The sequence below is a fragment of the Nycticebus coucang genome, unplaced genomic scaffold (assembly GCF_027406575.1).
Source record: "Nycticebus coucang isolate mNycCou1 unplaced genomic scaffold, mNycCou1.pri scaffold_43, whole genome shotgun sequence".
NCBI lineage: Eukaryota > Metazoa > Chordata > Mammalia > Primates > Lorisidae > Nycticebus > Nycticebus coucang.
The window spans coordinates 2427066-2447188 of NW_026515577.1; the positions used below are offsets into that span (position 1 = coordinate 2427066).

Sequence of the window (20123 nt, forward strand, 5' to 3'; positions counted from 1 at the left end):
CAGGCTTCCTTTCCCATCATGCTTTAGGGATTCTCAGGAAACTCCTCTCTCATGAAAACTTGGCCCTTGAGTACCATCAATCCTTGCTTTCCTGAGTGGGTCACACCATGTCAGAATGAGCACATGGGGGAGTGTCTAGTGAGGCCTGGGAGGACTCTGGTCACAGAAACTAGTGGGCAAGTGATCTGAGCCTGTAGAAGGTCCTAGGCGTCCCCACCGTGTCTGGATTAAGGCTGCCTTCTCTAGACGGGAGAGAGCGAGTGACGATTTTGAATCCAGCTGTGGAGTGATCAGCTGCTCTGCCATTGAGGGAGAGAGGGAGTGAGGAAAGGACTGAGGAAGAAGTGAGTAAACATTAGGAGGTGGTGAATATTAGTTGATTGAATGATTGAGTCCACAATTCCAAAACATTTTTGGAAGTTTCACCATCTATTTGACATTATCAATATAACTAAAAAGCCTCTTATAAAACTTTATGTTTGAGAAATAGATTCGGTTTAAAACAATTGTAAGGAAATAACCAGCTCAGCCAGTACTCAGCCATAAAAGTGCTTACTCCTTCATCAAATCAACCCCGTGCAACATGCCTGAAGGAAAGGTGTCATCTCTACCTGGGTCCTCCTCAGAGCATCCACACTGTGAGCAAGGTCACCTGTCCTGCCCCACCTGTTGTTGGTCTGCCCTCCTATGACTCACCTGTGTGAGAAAATCATCTCCACGCTGCCTTCCTGGAGGAAGCTCAATGGGCTCAAGCAGCTGATGTCGCTACAGCAGTTTGTGTATGACGTGCAGGACCAGCTGAATCCCCCGGCCAGCGAGGAGGACCTCAGGCGCATAGCTCAGCAGCTCCACAATACAGATGAGGTGAGAGCGCCGCACACTCAAGTCTGTCCCAAAGTCCAGCTCTTGAAGGTGGTATGAGCTGGGGAGGCAGAGTGAAAATGACCCAACTACCCATAAAATTTCCAGACCTGTGACTTACATCCAGCCTCAAGTGACCCTTTGAGCCGCAGTTCCCTGCTTTCCTACCTCACGGTAGAAGCAGTCATTTGTCCTGTTTTGTTTGGCTTACCAGCTTCTCCTAGTTGGGGAGCACATTGTCTGCTACCCTGGGTAACTGGGCAGCTCTTCACTCTCCCTGGGCAGCCAGAACTTCCCTGCTATTCCTGGAAGCCCCCAGAAGGGCTGCTTTCCAAGGTATGTGAATGTACCATTTCTGAACAGATTCTTTGGGTTCACAATTGAAAAAGGCAGTGAGGTGTTCTCATAGAGACAATGTTTGAGACTTGACTAAGACAGAGATATAGTGCAGACACACAGAGTAATAAAAATGCAAGGAACACATTAAAAAAAGAAAAAAACAAACAAACAAACAAACAAACAAAAAAAAAAAAAAAAAAACAGCCAGTGATGCCTGCTAGAAATCACCCCAAAATGGGAGTCTTTGCTCTGGCTGTGTTACATTTGGCACTGGGGTGTGGTTTGGAAATCTGTTCTGATTACACCACCTGCCCGACCCCAGAAAAGGGACAAAGCTTTTGAGTCCCTCCATGAGGTGAAATCAGGAGACACAAGGTACTCTGGGCCAAGAAGAGTGATCTGAGTATTAAAACTGGAAGCAGCCCTGAAGTTATTGAAAGCCAGAAGCTGCCTTTGCAGTCTCGGCTGCCAGGTTTGCCTCTGTGAACCATGTGTTCTTGAGGCTAAACTTGAATCCAATGACCCTGAAAACTAGAGCCTCGGGCAGTAATTTTGTCAGCCAGTAAACTCCCAGTTCTACAGCAGCTGATCTGCTGACTCCTCCAGGAATAGTTTAAATGATTGAATATGAGGAAAAAGACAGGCACAGGATCAAAGCATAGATTATAAGATACTACTGGATATTAAAAAGTATTTTCTTTGTAATAAGAAACTCCTTTCACAGAATTCCCTTGCATTCTAGCATTTGACTAGCACCTTTCTAGATGGCAGCATATAATCTGCTTTCTCTGCCATCATCCCTCTCTGCCCTGAGACTTCACAGTACACGCAGACTTAAAGAAAGATGACAATAAAGGGGCGTCTACACCATATGCCCCTCCCCCAGCCCCAGCCCTCCCACAGTCTTGCCTTCTTCTGGTCTCTGATCTTCAGATCTCACTCCCATTTCCTCAGGAGCCCTTCTGATGTGTCCCTTCTGGTCCAGGGCCACACTGCATTTGGTTAGCTGTGTCACCTCCTCACTCTGCTCCACCGGGGGACAGTTTTCAATCTCTGTCTTTTGTGACACTAAGCAGACAGAAGTCTTTAGGAGGAAATTGCAAAGGGTGTTCCACCCAATGCCATGTCAAATACTTCATAGATATTGGCTCCACCTTCAGGAGTTGTTCCACCTAGGCTAATTTTTAAACAGAATCCTAGACAGAGGCCAAGTGGAAGGTTTAAGCCAGGCTGTGGGTAGAAATGTACTCCTGTTGTGCACAGAGTCTGAGCCTCCCTGGGAGGAAGGCGTCCACCTTGGGTGGCCATTATCCATAGAACTAGCCCGAAACAGGAGGGAAGACAGGATGTGGAACTGATGGGTAAAGGGAAAGTTACTTCTGTTTTTAGCCACATTTTTTTTTCCTTCTGACTTCTGATTTTTTAAGGAAGTAAGCAACCATAAACCTGAAGTCACCTCTGGTCACCATCCCCCATCTCATTGCTCCCCCCATCTCTGGGGCTAACAGTTATCATGGCAGCCTACCTTTCCAGACCTTTTTGTATGGTTGATTACAATTTACATAATGGAATATAACCTTCTGAATCCTTTTTGAAAAATCTTTTGAAAAATGTAAAGACTTCAGCAAAGTTGCAAGAGTAGTGCCACAGACCCTCATGCATGTGCCCTATACTTCACTGGCACTGTAACCGCTGTGCAATGGCGCTGAGCCCATTCACTTTTTTTATGTTTCTATTTATTTTGGGATTCAGAATCCAGTCTAAAATCACTCACTGCATTTGGTAGCAATTTCTTGTATTTTTTTCTTTCATTACTCTGACCTTTGTGAAAACTCAAGGGTAGCTGTTGTCCACAATCTCTCTTCTGACACTACCTTGATGCTTTTCCCATTTAGTGTTAACTCTTTGAGAGTCACCCTGGGTCACCCCTCAGAACATCAGCTCAGACGCTCTCACTGGGGTCAGGTCCTTTCCTGCTGAATGGCTGGTGCCCCCAGCCAGGGCTCCTTCCCTAAGCTGGACCGTCTTTCGCCCCCTCTGGCATATCAACATCATGCAGGGTGAGGTAGTCCAGGACGTGCTACTCCTGTACCCCCGCTGGCTCTGCACCAACGTGCTGGGAAAGCTGCTGTCCATGGAGACCCCGCGGGCCCTGCACCATTACCGGACAGCTACACCGTGGAGGACATCCAGCGCCTGGTGCCCGACAGTGACGTGGAGGAGCTGCTGCAGATCCTGGACGCCATGGACATCTGTGCCCAGGACCTGAGCAGTGGGACCATGGTGGACACGCCCGTGCTGGTCAAGACAGACAACCTGAACCGCTCCTGGGCTGATGAAGACAAGATGATGGTGTACCGCGGCATGCACATCATGCCAGTGGAGCACCTCACCCACTTTCCGTACTGAATCTTTCACAAGGTGCAGGTGAACCTGTACCAGTGGATCCACCAGCAGAGCACTGAGGGGGTCACAGACATCGCCTGTGGGTGAACGGCTACAAGGGGGCCAACTGCAGGCCGAGTTACTGGTGCTCCTGGTCAACCACAGCCAGGGTATGGAGGTGCAGGTGTGCGGGCTGGAGACGGGAAAGGTCAAGTGCTGCCTGCTGCTGGACTCGGTGTGCAGCACCATTGAGACCGTCATGGCCACCACGCTGCCGGGGCTGCTGACTGTGAAGCCTTACCTGAGCCCACAGTAGCCGGGAGCACCATGAGCCCGTCATGGTGAGACCTCCCTGAAAAACACCATGGGTACAAGGAAAGCTTCAGCAGCATCATGTGCTTCAGCTGCCACGAGGTCTACTAGCAGGCCAGCCTCGGCATGGACATCCACGTGTCCGACCTGAACCTCCTGATGCAGAGGAAGCTGAGTCGTCTGCTGGACCCGCCCGACCGCATGGGGAAGGACTGGTGCCTGCTAGCCATGAACTTGGGCCTCCCGGACCTCGTGGCAAAGTACAATAGCAGCGAGGCTGCCAAGGACTTCCTTCCCAGCCTGATGCATGCCCTGCTGCAGGAAAGGACCTCCTACCCCGACAGCGCAGTGAGCGTCCTCATGTCCAAACTGAGGGAGCTGGGCCACTGGGACGCAGCGGACATTCTGCTGAAGGCGTCCTCTGTGTTCAAAATCAACCTGGAGGGCAAAGGCCCGGACACCTACGCCTCCAGCTGCAACAGCGGCACCACCTACAATTTCATTAGCTCGGTGGTGGCCCAGTGAGGTTAGCTGTGACCGCAGAGCAAAGGGGGTGCGGCCCATCCTTGCACCCGAGATGCCCAGGGCGTTCCTTCCCTCACCCCATCCCGAGGGCTGCCCTCCCCTCCCTCCAGCTGGCCCTCGGCCCCTGCTGCCTTCCTTCCTCTCACCCATTCCCTTGTCTGTGGACAGTCTTCTAGTTCCAGAACAGAGCAGACCTTGACTTTGGCCATTTGAAAAGCTAGTGTAGCTCCTCCGTATTTTGGACATCATCTCGCCCTCCAGTACTTTGCTTTTACTGGAATTCTACTGGAATTCCTAACATTTCCATGAAATTTTTTTAGCTGCTCTATGGGTTGTCCTTTAAAAACAGAAAAGTGCACATTTATCCGAAGTATGTATTTCCTATACTCTTTGCTTTGTTATACCATCTCCTCCTCAGCTTCTCTCTTTTGTATGTGTAGGAGAAACTCCCACATACGGAATCCCACTGTATAATTTATAAACAGACACTATGTGAGTGCCTTTGCAGAAGAGAGTGTGTTTGAAATTGTCAGAGTCAGCCAGCAGCTGTCACCAAGGAAACGCTACCTCTCTCTCCCTGCTGTATGCTGATCACCGCCAGAGGTGCTTCACCCTGAATGTTCTCATTTTTATTCTTTCCAGCGATTTCTGTGTTTCGTTTGGCAAGGAAAGGAGAGAAAGGGATCTTCCTCCAGGGTAATTTCATGGTCAGTGTTGTTGCTATGAGAAGACGTTGTCATTTTCTTTGGTTTCAATGTCATTGTAAATGTCAGCAGCAAACCTACCGACTTAATCATTCCCTGTCATCTCAGGTAGAAAGTTGACACAGTTGCAGGGTTAGGGAGAGCTGTGTAAGAATTCAGAAGGTCCCTGATTCATCACTTGTGGCAGTCCGTTGTAATTGGTGCATAGCAGATGGCTTCCACTTTTAGATCCTGGTTTGATAACTTCCTGAAACATAGAAAATAAAGAAGGCAAGTTTTCTTCAGTGATTTTAAATTGTGATCGAGTTTTAAATTGATACGAGGGAACATGTCGAAATTCTTCTGTCCTGAGAAGCATGTGATGTTAATGTTATATAATATGTATATATACATATGCACTAAGTACATACTTATATATTAATACTGGTATTTTTACTTAATCTATAAGATGTCATAAGAAAGTTTATGATTTTTCTTGTTTCTTTTTTTTAATAAATGATTGTTGCATTACTTTTGTTAGTCTTTAATTCAAAATGATTTCTTTTTCTTTGTTGTGTTATCATTTCCAATAATCCCACATATCTTAAGACAGACCAATCTGAAATCCAAGAATTAATTAAGACTAAATGCTCAGAGGTTGAAAACACCCCATTTTATTTAGTTGATTAATTATTACTAACACTGGGAAGTTCAAAGAACCCAGATGACCTTCACATTTCTTCTTATTTTAAAGAAAAGAAGCCCCTTTCATTTTCCTTGGGTGAACCAAAAAGCCAAATGCAGTCTTTGAGCCTGGACACTGGGGAACAGAAAAAGCTTCGCTATTTCTATGCAAAAGTGAAGGAAATGGCGCCACGAGCAAGAGAAAACCTATAGCAAAAGGTATGTAATTTGTTGCCCCTCTTCAAATTCAAACTACATTTGAAGTTCATTTTTTCACCCAAATTGTCCACAAGAAATATGATTTACTTTTCTAGTGAGAGGAGAAATAGTAATGAATAAAATTAACAACTACATATAGCAATACCCAGAATGGGTTATGCCCAAACGTAAATGTTGAAGCCTTAAGGAGTGGAATATCCTTTCCTTGTCTTAACTCCTCCTCTAGGTGTTGGCCTCATTCTCTCCTACTTGAAAGGAGCTTTGTATTGCAGGGATATGGCAGAGAGGAGCTAAAACCAGAGCATCTGCATGTAAAACTCCAGAGAATGACTCTGATTGGACCAGTTGGGTCACGTAGCTGTCCCTGTGCAAATGTCAAAGGCTTGAGGAGACAGAGTTACTAGGACTGGGCTCGCCCCAGTGACCTTGTGTGGATATTGGGGGGAGGAAGCAGTTCTCTCCAAAAAGGAAGTTCTGGCAACAGAGGAAGGGGATGAGGGGAGGGTGTTGGGCAGAGAAATGCAAAGCATCTGAAGAGTGTTCATTACCTTTGGGCTCTGAAGGTGTTGCGGTCATACTCAGGAACCATTACATCCCAAACTTCAAGAGCTTAAGGATCACTGACCTCACTGCCCATCCTGGGAGATGCCCTGGGGGCATTGCATGGGGCAGTCTGGGGTCTTCTGTACCAGAGAGTGGTCAGGCTAAAACTGGCAAAGCCCCACCTGTGTAGCTGGCTCTGCCCCCTGAAGGAGGGGAGAAACCGGACAGTAGCTCCTATGGCCACCATAAGAATCAGAAGATGCAAGGACTTGGGAGCCTGAAAGAAAAGCCGGTCATGGAACCTTTCTCTTGGAATTGATGAAACGTCCTCAGGCCACATGTTCCTCATCACCGTTGGGCTGTGGTATGGCTGCTCCTGGGTATCAAGTTCCATCTTTGGTCACCCGGGGGTGTCTGAGGTCTCCAGTATGGACAAAAGCATCCCAAGGACAGAAAGCCTCTATGGTGTAGTCTTGAGGACACTTGTGGGACTTCCAGTGGACTCAGAATCTGGATTCTCACCAATTCTAAACAGAATCAGATCTCTGGGGTGAATGGTGGTGGTCTTTTCTGTAAAAAGGGGTTCACAACGACAACTGCAGGACTCACAGAAATCATGAGAGTACATTTGGCCTATCAATGTCCACAGAACATACCAGTCTTCCAGATCCTGAAAAGCCACTCCAAAGAACAGGGCCAGGCTGGCTATTCCTGTGTAAAGGGCTGCCGGCTGCCAGCCAGACTGTACAAGCCAAAGGGCAGTCAGGACATCTGAGCCTAGAAGTGGAAGGCTTTCATTAAGGGTAAAAAGATGGTTTCAGTTCTGCAGATAAAAGTGTTCCGGAGATGAATTAGTCACAATTGCACAGCAGTGTGAATATGTTTAATGGCACTGACCCGGCCAGTTCCAATGGTTAGAATGGTAAGTTTTATGTTATGTATCTTTTATAATTTTTATATAAGGGGTAAAAGGTAAAGCTGGACTCTAAAAATGTCCAGGTAACAACAAAGCTGCCAGAGTAATGGACGAGGCTACCCACTGTATTTAGAGCAGCCCAGCAAAGCTGAGCCCCCCCACCCCAAAGTGGGATAAAAAAAATGATTGCTTGCCTTTGGAAAGAATTTGGGACTTGGGATTTAAACAAACAAACAAAGAAACAAACCCTTTAAAGTGGTCATATAGGGGAAGGAGTGAGAGTTTTCATTGGCTTCTCTGTTTACAGTTATTATTTTTTTTTTTTCTGATTTGAATTCATGCACAGGATGGTGCCCTGGTCTTTGTAGGACTTTAGATTCTTGAGGGCTTACTGAGCCCACACTGTTTAGAAGGCTGTTTAGGAGGAGTGAGTAGCGAGCTATGTTTCATCATTCCCCAGAGGGTTGTTGAGCACCTATGATGCTGCCAACCCCATGCTGGTGACAGGGACACATAGCTGGGTGCAGCTGAGCCTGGCTCAACAACCAGGCCCCAGGGCTCAGCTCCACAGCTGTCTGAGGAAATTGCTCTCGGGGCTATATACAGAGATCATGGCTGGGTTTTCCTGAGGGTGAGGTCAGACATTACCATTGAAACCAAAAGTCACATGCTGATGGGAGGCTGGAGGTGCCAAACTCCACAGCTTCCAGATGGGGGCTAAGGAGGACAGGTTCGTCTGCCCCAGATATATGCTCCGGCCAGAGAAAGTAGACCAAGGGCACCCCTGAAAGGAGGTTTCAAGGAGCAGTCATTCCCCTTCCACCTCCACTGGGCAGAAAGCCCAGGAAATGCCCCAGGACAGAGCTGCTAATCCCTTCTAAGAACAAATTCTTTGTTGTTGTTTGTTCTTTTCTCTTTGAGATGGAGCCTCACTTTGCTGCCCAGCTAGAGTGCTGTGGCATCAGCCAAGCTCTCAGCAACCTCAGAGTCTTGGGCTAAAGTGATCCTCCTGCCTCAGCCTACCAGGTAACTGGGACTACAGGTGCTCACAACAATGCCCAGCTAGTGTTTCTATTTTTGGTAGAGATGGGGTCTTGCTCTTTATCAGCCTGGTCTCAAACTCTTGATCTCAAACAATCCTCCCATCTTTGCCTCCCAGAATTCTGAGATTACAGACTTGAGCCACTGCACCATCTAGGAACAAATTTTCCACCTGTGTGAACATGGTAGGGGTTGGGGATAGGTCCTCAGAGATCCTGGGCTGTTCCTGACACCATCACTCTCAGGGGCAAAGGCAGGTGAGGGTGACCTGACATGTGCCCTGGGCTGTATCTCAAGCCCATGGAATTCTTGTCTGGGTATAGAGAAGCAGCTCAGGTGAGTTGTGGGTGGATGAGACCAACTTTCCCACTGAAGTCACAGACTTTCACAACTAGGATCTATTTTGTTGTTGTTTATTTCATATTATTACTACTTTTTATTAAATCATAACTTTGTACATTGATGCATTTATGAGGTTCAGGGTACTGCTTCAATATACAATGGGAAATGCTTACATTGAACTAAGTAACACATCTATCACAATTATACTCATTTTTTAATAGTTTTGAAATGTACCGTTGCATCATGCACCTTAGGTGAGGTCCCCCCAAATACTCTGCCTCCTCCCATATCCTCCCTCTCCTCCCCTGTCTCTCCTCTTCCCTTCTAATTTCTGGACTATAGTTATATTTTGGCATTCATGTGAATGTGTAGGGAGGTGATTATATATTAATTTCATAGTAGTTTTGAGTACATTGGATTCTTGTTTTTCCATTCTTGAGATACTTAGAAGAATATGTTCCAGTTCCATCCAGGTAAACATAAACGTCTCCAACTTTTTTATGGCTGCACAGTACTCCATGGTGTACATACACCACAATTTGTTAATTCATTCATGGGTCAGTGGGCACTTGGGCTGTTTCCCTGTCTTGGCTATTATGAATTGGGTTGCAATAAACATTCTTGTGCAAATGTCACAACTACGATCTTGAAGACGGCTTGGTTCCACTACCCTCTTTGAGATAGATAGAAAAGACATTAAAAGATGTAGATGTGATCAGTCATGGACCGTTCAGACTAAGTGTCAGGACATTGACCACCCTGAGGACCCTTTATACTTCATGTTATACTGTGTGCGCACATGTGTGTGAATGTGTGTCATAAGTATACCTGTGTCTGCATGCATATTGTATGTGTGCATTTGTGTACATGTACAGAAGTGTATGTGTATGTGTCCTGTGCACATGTGCATGCACTTGTGTAATTGAGTTGGTGTGTATGTGTGCAACAGGGGTGTGTGCATGTGTATATGTGTGTAAGTGCATGTGTGTGCAAGTTTGTGTGTTCGTGTGTATGTATGTGCATATATGTGTGTGGGGTGTGGGGTGTGGGTAGGGCTACATCTTTCTCTGGCCAGAAAGGCTTGTTTTTCTGGCCAAGAGCCTTGATTCCTGCTGATTCAGCTGTGAGAGTGTTTCCCACAATCAAAATGACTAAACAGAACATCGTGAGAACTTCCTTCTGCTCTGCCCTTCCCACTTGGTGCCACCGTCGGGCCTCAGATTCTGAGGCCCCAGCCCCAGCCTGAGCCCCACAGGAGCTCTGCAGAGCTGTCAGATTGTGTCACATCCAGTGTGGATGAGAATCATTTCATCTTCCAAGAAGGGAAGGCCAGTCACTCGAGACGGAGGCCAGGGCTGCTGCCTCTAAATCACAGGATTTTCTGACTGGAATTCACAGGGAACCAGGCAGTGATGACTGAGGGTCCAGCTCCTGCAACCGAGCTGAGCGTCAGCAGCCACTATCCCCCTGGCCCGGCCTCCACAGCCACTGGCCCCTTGGCTCTCAGGCAATTTGAAGCAATGGAAGTTTTTATTCCCCTTGGCTGTTTCTAGACAGATTTTAATGTCACTGAAATCCTAGAAGTGTTTGATTGTATATACCCTATGATTTTTTTTCTAAGATTACAATGTCGCTATTTTTCAGTGTTATTAGAAGCTTTTCAGAAACATCAGTTTTCACGGTGACATAGTTCTGCAATAACATTGTTAGGTCCCAACTCCTACTATGAAACACTCAGGCATCGTTACCTACTGTTAATACAGCCAGGATAAACATCTTCAGGCACATTTCATTCTGTATTTTGGACTGGGCATGAAATACATGTTTTTGTGTTTTTTTTTTTTTTTTAATTTTGGGGACAAAAAAATTAAAATCCAAGGAGAGAAAGCACCTAGTATAGTTGAGCAAAAACATTTGTGTTGCTGTCTATCTGCTTTTCTGTTTTCCTAGAAAAAAAGATCATTTTATTAACTGCTAATAAACCTTAGGATAATTTTTCTACATTGTTTAGCATTAATAGCTTAATGCTAAGACTGCACTATATGGTCAAGGGAAGAGGCTCACACTTACAGATGTCTCTCTCTTCTAGTTTCCAGAAGTAAATATTTATAAAATGAGAAAGGTCACATTTATGTGGCCCTTAGGATAGTCAGGGGAGGCTGCTAAGGACTAGATTCTGCTTTTTTTTTGTTTTTGTTTTTTTGAGACAGAGTCTATGTCACCCTAGGTAGAGCGCCATGGCATCACAGCTCACAGCAACCTCAAACTCTTCAGCTTAAGCGATTCTCTTGCCTCAGCCTCCCAAGTAGCTGGGACAACAGATGCCCACCACAACGCCTGGCTATTTTTTTGTTGTAGTTGTCATTGTCATTTTAGCAGGTCTGGGCTGGGTTTGAACCCACCTGCCCCAGTATATGTGGCCGGTGCCCTAACCACTGAGGTATAGACCCTGAGCCATAGATGCTTTAACACTTTTTTTTTTGTTTTTTTGAGACAGAGTCTCATTTTGTCACCCTCGGTAGAATACTGTGGCATCACAGCTCACAGAAACCTCCAACTCCTGGGTTCAGGTGATTCTCTTGCATCAGCCTCCTGAGCATTTGGGACTATAGGCATCCACCACACACTCAGCTATTTTTTGTTGCAGTTTGGCCAGGGATGGGTTTGAACCCACCATCCTCATTATATGGAGCCAGCAGCTTACCCACTGAGCCACAGGTGACACCTTGCTTTAACACTTTGGCCCTCCTAGGTCCCACCCTGACACCAAGGACTGAGAGTCAATAGCTTAACATATGCCTGGCTTGGGGGTACTACATATCTGTTACACGGCTGATGTAGAGGGCAGGGACTCTATTTCAAAGATTACAAAAACTGTGGACAATACAATGAATCAAGATTGAAATAAAATAAGAAATTGATAGATTCCTGGATTTGCAAATTGAATCACTGAATTATCAAGGATGTGTGTGTGTGTGTGTGTGTATGTATGTGTGTTTGTGTGTGTGTGTGAAACATGTCCCCAAAGTCTTTTGTACAGTTCATGCTTTGCTAACTCCAGAAAAATATGTCCTACAAATTTATCCCCACAATCACTGCAGTTATAGATAAATTTTTATTTTAGTTAAATAAAATTGTTATTATATACTTAGTTTTATATTAAATATACATATTATTGAATAACAAATAAGATATTGAATAACGAGTTGCTAGTTTTAATTATTTGAAGCAACCCTTCTGATTGGGAATGAAAATGGCTGACTTTAAAACAAAATGTTTGCTAACAAACTTCTTAAAACTAAATAAATTCAAAACAATTTTAGGTTTCATAGCAGGGTTAATGGGAGGCAAAAGCATTCTATAGATAACATTGTTGTGACAATGTGTGTGATCCCAAGACTATTAATGTCTAGAACATTCGGAAATTCCAGGCACTATTTCAGACTTTCAAGGTCCAAGTTAAGGGTTTGCATGGTAACAGGGGCTTGGGTAATATCTGGATGATGGATGAAAGAAAGAAAAGTTCACTGAGGCAAATATATCAGATAAAGAAGGATAAAGTTGGAAAACATGATGGGGGTGGGGGGCAGAGGGCCCAGGAGGGATGGAGGGATCTGCTGGGCTGTTGGCAGCAGGAGAAGGATAGTGGCCACACCCTCCTCCTGCTCTTCCCTATCACCCTCAGAAACTCTCTGTGACTCTCCTGGGCACTGTGACGCAGGCCTGGGACCATATATACCTATGTCCTTGCACCCTAGGCCACAGTAGCTTCAGGTAGCATAGCTATTGAGAGAATGGAAAATATTTTCATTTCTCTGAATAGTAATCCTGAATTATGGAGGAGCCTACACACTACCATTTTTTTCCTTTTTTTATTTTTATTAAATCATAGCTGTGTACAATAATATGATCATGGGGCATCATACACTTGGTTCATAGATCATTTGACACATTTTCATCACACTAGTTAACATAGCTTTCATAGCATTTTCTTAGTTATTTTGCTGAGACCTTTACATTGCACATTTACTAGGATTCACATGTACCCTTGTAAGATGCACCACAGGTGTAATCCCATTAATCCCCCTCCCTCCACCTCCCTCCCTTCTACATCCCCTCATTTTCCCCATTCTCCCTATTCTTAGGTTGTAACTGGGTTAGCTTTCTCCAAGGCCCTGGGTCCCTTCCCTGTGCTACCCTCCCTCCGGCTCAGCAGGGCAGAGACTGGGGACAAGGGTGAACAAGGAGGGCAGAAGTGGAATGCAGTGAAGTCGCCAAGCTTCTCAGATGTGACATTCCCGCCCAGAGCCCGGTCCCTCATAAGATAGCCCGCCACCTAAGCTGTTCACTCCCTTTTGGTTTTCTCCAATCTTCAGGCAGATTTCCCGCGGCAAGGGGTCTAAGGGGCCAAGCATTCAGGTCTGAGAATTCTCAGTTTCCCTCACGCCCTTCACCCGGTCATCAGCAACATCTCTGAGTGGCGATGGGGGAACAGGCTTGGATCACTGTGCTCTGCGACTGGAGAGGCTGTGATATTTTTCACTGAGTCCTCTCCTCGCGTCCACTGGCTTCTATCTGGAGTGAGATCTACTTGGCTTCTGCGCGTCAGACCCTGGCAAATGGAACTTCACAGCCTCGAATCATCCCCCCACTCGTCTCAGTCTGAGGTTCTCTGGACGCCACGCGCTTAACGTGGAGCCTCTTTACGGAAGGAACATCGGTTTTCCCAGGAGCTCTGGAGAGTCAAAAAGCATTCCTGGGCTCAAGGATAATATCAGCCTAGATTTGTCAGGTGGTGTCAGGTTTCGATTTGTCTGGCAGACCTCCCTCTGAGGGGAGAGACAATGCAGAATGACTAGTCACGCGTGTTCAGTACCCCTGTGCCATTAGGATGCACTGATGCCAAAGTTGGATCCCTGCTGGGGCGCGGCGGTCACACCTGTGCAAGGGAGGTCCCCGCTGTCTGACTGCCCAGCGCACAGTGCAAAGCTCCTGCCCACTCCAGGCTTCCTTTTCTAGTCCCTTTTCAAAACCCTTTGGCTTTGCCCCTTGGCACTCACAGATTCCCGGAAAAACTCGGGAGCTTCGTGTCAGACGACTGAATTTAGACGCCACCCTTGCCTTTTGTGAGCCGAGAGATGGGTCTCTTTCAGCGACTGGGTGACCATCACACTCACTTGTCTGGTTGTCCGCGTCGGGAGATCAGACGGCGCACACGATACAGAGTCTTTTGTCGAAGCTGTAAAGTAGACCGACAGACCAACCAGATCCTTGGAAAGTTGAACGTGGCAGAAAGGCCTCCACTTCTCCTGAGCACTACTTCTTGTCCCATCCACAGCTGATGGAGTGCCAACTCAAACTGGATTTTCCCCCTTACCTAGAGAAGAAGAAGGAGGGAAGCGAACGGGAAAGTAGTTGCCAGGCTACCGCTGATGGTGGCTAGTCGCCCGAGAATGTGGGTCTTCCTTGGCCAGGACCCTTTAGGGAACGTGAGCGGATGGTGGAGACAGTATCAGGTAATGGGTGAAAGGTGTGGCTTTGACTCCTCCATCTCCTCGTGTACAGGGCAAATCGGGAAAATCAGGTGGGGGTATCTCTTTACACATGGTCTGGTCGGGGCACCAAATCTTTTACTTCCACTGAAGGGAATTGAAATGCGTCTTTGGTTGCAGAGCTTCAGAGACCAACGTCTCGCCCCAACTCCCCCAAGCTCTGCAGCCCTCGCTGTTAGGAGAGAAGGAGATTTGGGTTTTCTGGCGCCAAGGCTGTCGAGTCGGGTCCTGAGCACAGGCAGCCCTTTTCGCTGGAGGTTGGGGCGCCACTTGCTCTCCAGACCTGGCTTCCCTGACCAGGCCTGGCCTCCGTCCAACCCTGCCCTCACCGAGCTCCAGAGGGTCGGCCATCCTTGCCGTCTTCTGCCAGAGGGCGTTGCATTTAGTAAGTGTTCCGTGTGTATGACTGGCCCTGGGAGATGAACCCTGCCTCCGAGTATGATTCTCAGAGCCTCTGGCCCCCGGCTCAGGGAGCCAGAGACAGGACTGAGCCACGCATGCCCAGGCCCCTTCCTCCTGGTAGAAGCTGACCAGCAAATGGAGGTTTCTCCCCATGGCAGAGAGCAGCCTCTTCCCCATGCTGCCCTGAGCGGTGTCCGCAGGAAAAGGTAGTGTGGATTTCGTTGCCAAGCTGTGGTCACTGGCCAAGCCCCGGTGGTGGGCGTGACTGAGAGAACGGGGGCTCTGCCTCTGCTCCTTGTCTGGACCTCGTCTCCCCGGCCCCTCCTCAGGGCATCCGGGGGACACCAAAGGAGGCGTCCTGAGGGCTGATTCGAAGCCCTCTGGGTCCAGGCTGGCCGTCTAGAACCCTCCATACCCCTCCTATGTTCCCCCCCAAAGCCTCACCGGAAAACCAAGCTGCAAGGCCAAGCGGCAGCCGAGCTGAGGTTGGGGTTTGGGGCAACCGCGGCCTTTGCCGGTGAACAAGAGAGCCAAGCATCCCTACGGTCTCTCTCCTTCCCATCCTACGGAGGCGAGGGTTCCCCCCAGGTAGTCTCCCAATCTTTGACACCGAGTCCACCCCACATTCTGAGGTCTGATCCACACCTCGCCACCCGCTCCCTGCCCTGACCGGTAGCCTTTGTCCTCCCCTTGAACACCACCAGCCCGCCCCACCCCAGGAGGGGGCCTGCTGCACCAGGGACCTCCTGCTCCCTCAGGCCCCACCCTGCTTGGGACTCTCCAGGGTTGGGGGTGGCTGTTCTCAGCTGGGCCTTGCCTGCAGCCCAGGTCTCCACGAGGTGAGGGCAGGACCTGACTCCCGTCCAGGGCTGGCACGGGCTAGAAACGCAACCCACAAGGACACGTGGAAAGGCTGGCCTTCGTCAATCAACGCTAATTGAAGACAGACCCCTTGCAGACCTGGGAGATGAAGAATAGATTTCGATCATGACCGTTTGGGCCCAAGTAGGTGGACACAGGCTCTCCTGCACAGTGTGGAGCAGCACTGTGGGAGAGCACTGTGGCCACGTCTGGCAACGTCTAAATGCACATATCCCACAGATGAAACGTTCAAGCCATGAAGATCTATCTCTCTGTAGCCCAGGGTCCAGGGCAGTGAGCGTAGTGTGCAATACAGAAAAATCGGCAGTGAGCCGACCGTCAGCAGAGGGCGCTGATGAGACCGTGTCTCAAGAAAACTCGCCAGCCAGGATAAAGAGTCAAGGACAAGTTCTAGAATCCGGCTGGCCAGGGCAGCGCTCACCTTCCAAAATCCTAAGTTGTTTGTTTCTCTTCCTGATCGATATCAAAAGAGGTTGATTTAGCTTCGGAATCAGCTAGTTACCGGCCAGACGCTAAGGGAGGGAGGCTGCAGAGGCAGGGCGGGGAAGCGGGATGAGGAGAAGGAGGTGGAGCGATCACCCTGGTCCCTCGCCAGGATGGCACAGCACCTCTTGGAAGATGGGAGCGCAAAAGGGCAGGGGTTGAGACATGGCCTGGGGGTTGTGAGCGGGGCAGTCCCGGGTTTGGGATGGAGAGGAGGGCCCGCGGCAGCAGCCATTGACTTGCTGGGTGTAGAGCAGAGGTCCCGGTGCACAGACAGGGCTTTGGAAGGACCCTGGCCACGGTAACCTGGGGACCCAGAGCTGGCGTTCAGAGGGAAGGGGACTGAGCTCAGGGCGCAGGAGGAGGAACAGCTGGGGAAGCAGCGGGAGTGCCCTGGGCTGGATCCGGCGGCGAGTGGGACAGAGAGGCGTCCAGGATCCGAGAGGGGACCCTTGAGGGAGGGGGCTTCTGAGGACCGTTTGGGGTTCCCCGGATCTGATTTCGGAGATAAGGGAGTCTGCGTGCGCGGGGCTGTCCCGAGATCGGGGAGCCACAGACCTCCCCACGCCCTGGGAGGGGTGGGGGGGGCGGGTTTCAGAGGCACCACTGGGTTCGGGGTTGGTTTAGCCGGGAGAGCGGCCTCTCTCAGGTCCAGTAGTTCATAGAAGTCTTTAAAGGAGGACTTCAAGGGTCCCGCTTGACCCACCCCACACCCTCTCTTCTTAGAGTGGGCGGGCCCGGTGCTGGTGCTCGTGGGCAACTTCCATTGTGAGTCTACTAGGCGGGGCTGCCCGGCCAGGGCCCCTTTGGCTGGCGCCCTACTCTTCGACCAATAGACCAGGAACATTGAGGTCTCGCCCACCCACATCTGTTTCCCTGCTAACTCTGGGCCCCACCTGTCCTGGCTCAGTTGTTTTTCTGTCCCGCTAGGGATTGGAGTCTGTCTGCACGTGTTGCTGTACTCAGCTGGGTCTCATCCATGAGTTCCCATTCCTGTTCCCGTAGGTCCCGCTTTCCCTCCCCCGCCACCACCCGGGATGTCGGAAGAAATCCGACAGGAAAAACTGGCCAGATCCAGGAAGAAAGTCCAACGTGCCAGGGCGGCGGCTCCCAATACAGGCCGCAGACCCCACCCCACCCCAGGCTCCCAGGCCAGGACCACGGCTACAGTCTGTGTGCCACACCTGAGACACGCAGAGCTGCCTTCCAGGGCGCCCTCGGCTCCCTCCCCAACGTCTCCTCAGCTGTTCCTGGCCCCTTACAGACAGCCTGGTGGTCCCCCAGTGACTCTGGGCTGCTGTTTCCCCCTAGTCCGGGCTCTTCCCTGGGCCCAGGCCTCCTGCAACCTCAATCTTGTCCTCCCTTTGTTTGGCGTCCTTTCCTATCCAAGGCCCTGGGTCACTGCCCTGTGCTCCCTCCCTCCCTCCCTCCCAGCACAGCAGAGAGTGGGGACACGGGTGGACTCGGTATGCAGGAGTAGAACGCATTGAAGTCACCATGCTGTTCACTCCCTTTCGGCATTCGCCCATCTCCACGCAGATTACCCGGGGCAAGGGGTCTAAGGAGCAGAGCATTCAGGTCTGAGAAGTCTCAGGCTCCCTCACTCCCTTCACTCAGTCATCAGCAACATCTCTGAGTGGCGGATGGGGAAACAGGCTTGGTTCACTGTGCTCTGCAACTGGAGAGACTGTGATATTTTTTCACTGAGTTCTCTCCTCGCGTTCACTCGCTTCTATATGGAGTGAGATTTACTTGGCTTGTGTGGATCAGACCCTGGCAATGTGAACGTCACAGCCTCGCATATTCCCCCAATCGTCTCAACCTGAGGTTCTCTGGCTGCCACACGCTTACCGTGGGGCATCTTTGCAGAGCATCGGTTTTCCCTAAAGCTCTGAGGACCCAAAAAGCATTCAGGGGCTCAAGGATAAGACCTGCCTAGATTTTCAGGTTGTGTCAGGTTGTGATTTTTCAGGTAGACCTCTCTCTGAAATGATGTTCAGCTTGGCCTCTTTCTCTGAGGTTCCCAGATTGACTGGGCGCGCGTGTTCACCACCCTTGTGTCATTATGATACTCTGACATCAAAGTTGGATCTGTGCTGGGGCGCGGCGGTCTCCCACTTGTGCAAGGGAGGACCCTGCTGTCTGACTCCACAGTGCACAGTGCACAGCTCCTGCCCTCTCGAGGCTTCCTTTTCTGGTTCCTTTTCAAAATCCTTTAATTTTCTTCCCCCCCTGGCACTCGCAGATTCCCGGCAAAACTCGGGAGCTTCTCATCAGACGACTGAATTTAGGCGCCACTCTTACCTTTTGTGAGCCATGTAATGGGTCCCTTTCAGCCACTGAGTGACCATCACACTCACTTGTCTGGTCGTCTGCGTCATTAGATCAGATGGTTCACACGATACAGAGTCTTTTTTCAAAACTGTGAAATAGACCAACAGAGGATAACTATTCCTGTCTGACTGCAGTCAACAAGTCCTCACCATTTGCTACTTCCCAGGAATGAATTTTTCACAACTGTGGCCTAATTGCTGTATTCATCCAGGTTGCAAATAAGTGAAGGATTACCAGCATGTTCGAATGCTGAGTACTGGAGCCAGGAGCATTGATCTTCATGAGGTACATTTTATTCTATGTTGAGATAGTTTTTTTATCCCAACCTTGAAACAGAAAAGTAGTCAAAACTTTGCATAAAGAAACAAATGCAATAAGTGTAACTTGGTTTCTGGTATCTTCAATGAATCCCCAATAATAAAAATAAGTCTTCAGAGACTCTTGTTAGGATGGATTTAGATTTGTACGTTTGGAATGAGGCTCTCAGAAATGTCTCCTGCTCAGCATCTGCAGTTTGTATTGTGTGTGGCTTCTCTTTTCCAGGTTTTTGAAAACTGAGTGCTGCAGTGCATAGATTGAGAGCTGGCAGCCATAGCAGCTCAGGCAAAGCAGAAGAGGTAAGCCTTGATCTGACCCCCACAGTAGAATGAATAAACAGCTGATTTTGTTAATTGATTTGAAGAATAGGATATCAAATGATGAAATCACCCCCAAATAGCTGGAATTACTGGCAGATTGTGTAGTGGTGAGCCTGTGGTTTTCTGAGGATATCTTTTCTTGTGCGAATGGCTGTTGGTCAGAGCAGGAAGAGAAACTGAAATTTAGTTTCTTTGCAGGCTGCATCCCCCGAGGATGGATGCCAGTCTGTGAAGGACCAAGAGCTGCTATCAACTTGGATTCTGAAAACCTAACTGTTGAACATTTGGTGTAGAAATATGCCTTGTGGATCAGGACATTCTCAACAAAGCTAAGAGAGTATTGGGCAACAGTTTTCTGTAACTGGCACATTTGGTATCATTCATTAAATTTTCTAGCATTGTCCCTTGCCAGCCTATCCAACAGGAGCTTATACAAATTGGTTGTTATGTTGGGAGCTAGTTCTTTAAAATGGTAATTGTTAGTTCCCCTTGAGTAATGTTTTCATTCATTTACCATGAACTAATACCATAATAAAGAATGGTCTTTGGTATTGGTTGTTACAAATGTGTATTTGAAGAAAAAGTAAATTTGACTATTGCTGTCAGGTATTAGCAGTCCAGTTGTAAGCACTCAAGCTTGTAAACTTCCTTACAGTCAAAATTCTTTGCTCTTAACAGTTTTATACCTTAGAGGGCAACAATTCCAAAGCATTTAATACATGGACACAAAGAGTTCTAATCCCTGCTGCCTCTTGAGTACTATCCCTTTGCATAGCTTTGTTCAATCTCCTTCAGCATTTAAATGACTTTGTAGCCAAAACCCTTGACAGTATGCAAGGCCCCATCTTGCTGCCTGCCTGGATTGAGGCCCATCAGGCAGTGCTTACTCATACTGTTTTCTGGTTCATGAATGACTGTTCCCCGAAGAGACCTGGGACTAGGGGTTGCCTGTTTTTTTCTAGGTGGGATTCTTTCAGCAAAA

General features: G+C 48.5%; 1 non-coding gene and 1 pseudogene across 1 annotated transcript; both read left to right on the forward strand.

The window, feature by feature from the left end:
• The first annotated feature begins 270 nt into the window (after positions 1 to 270).
• Positions 271 to 4814, forward strand: LOC128579279 (death-associated protein kinase 1-like; annotated as a pseudogene).
• Positions 4815 to 19196: 14382 nt separating this feature from the next.
• On the forward strand, positions 19197 to 19270 carry LOC128579290 (small nucleolar RNA SNORD65). Its single transcript, XR_008378116.1, has one exon. It is a non-coding gene; the product is annotated as a small nucleolar RNA SNORD65 (small nucleolar RNA).
• Positions 19271 to 20123: the final 853 nt, after the last annotated feature.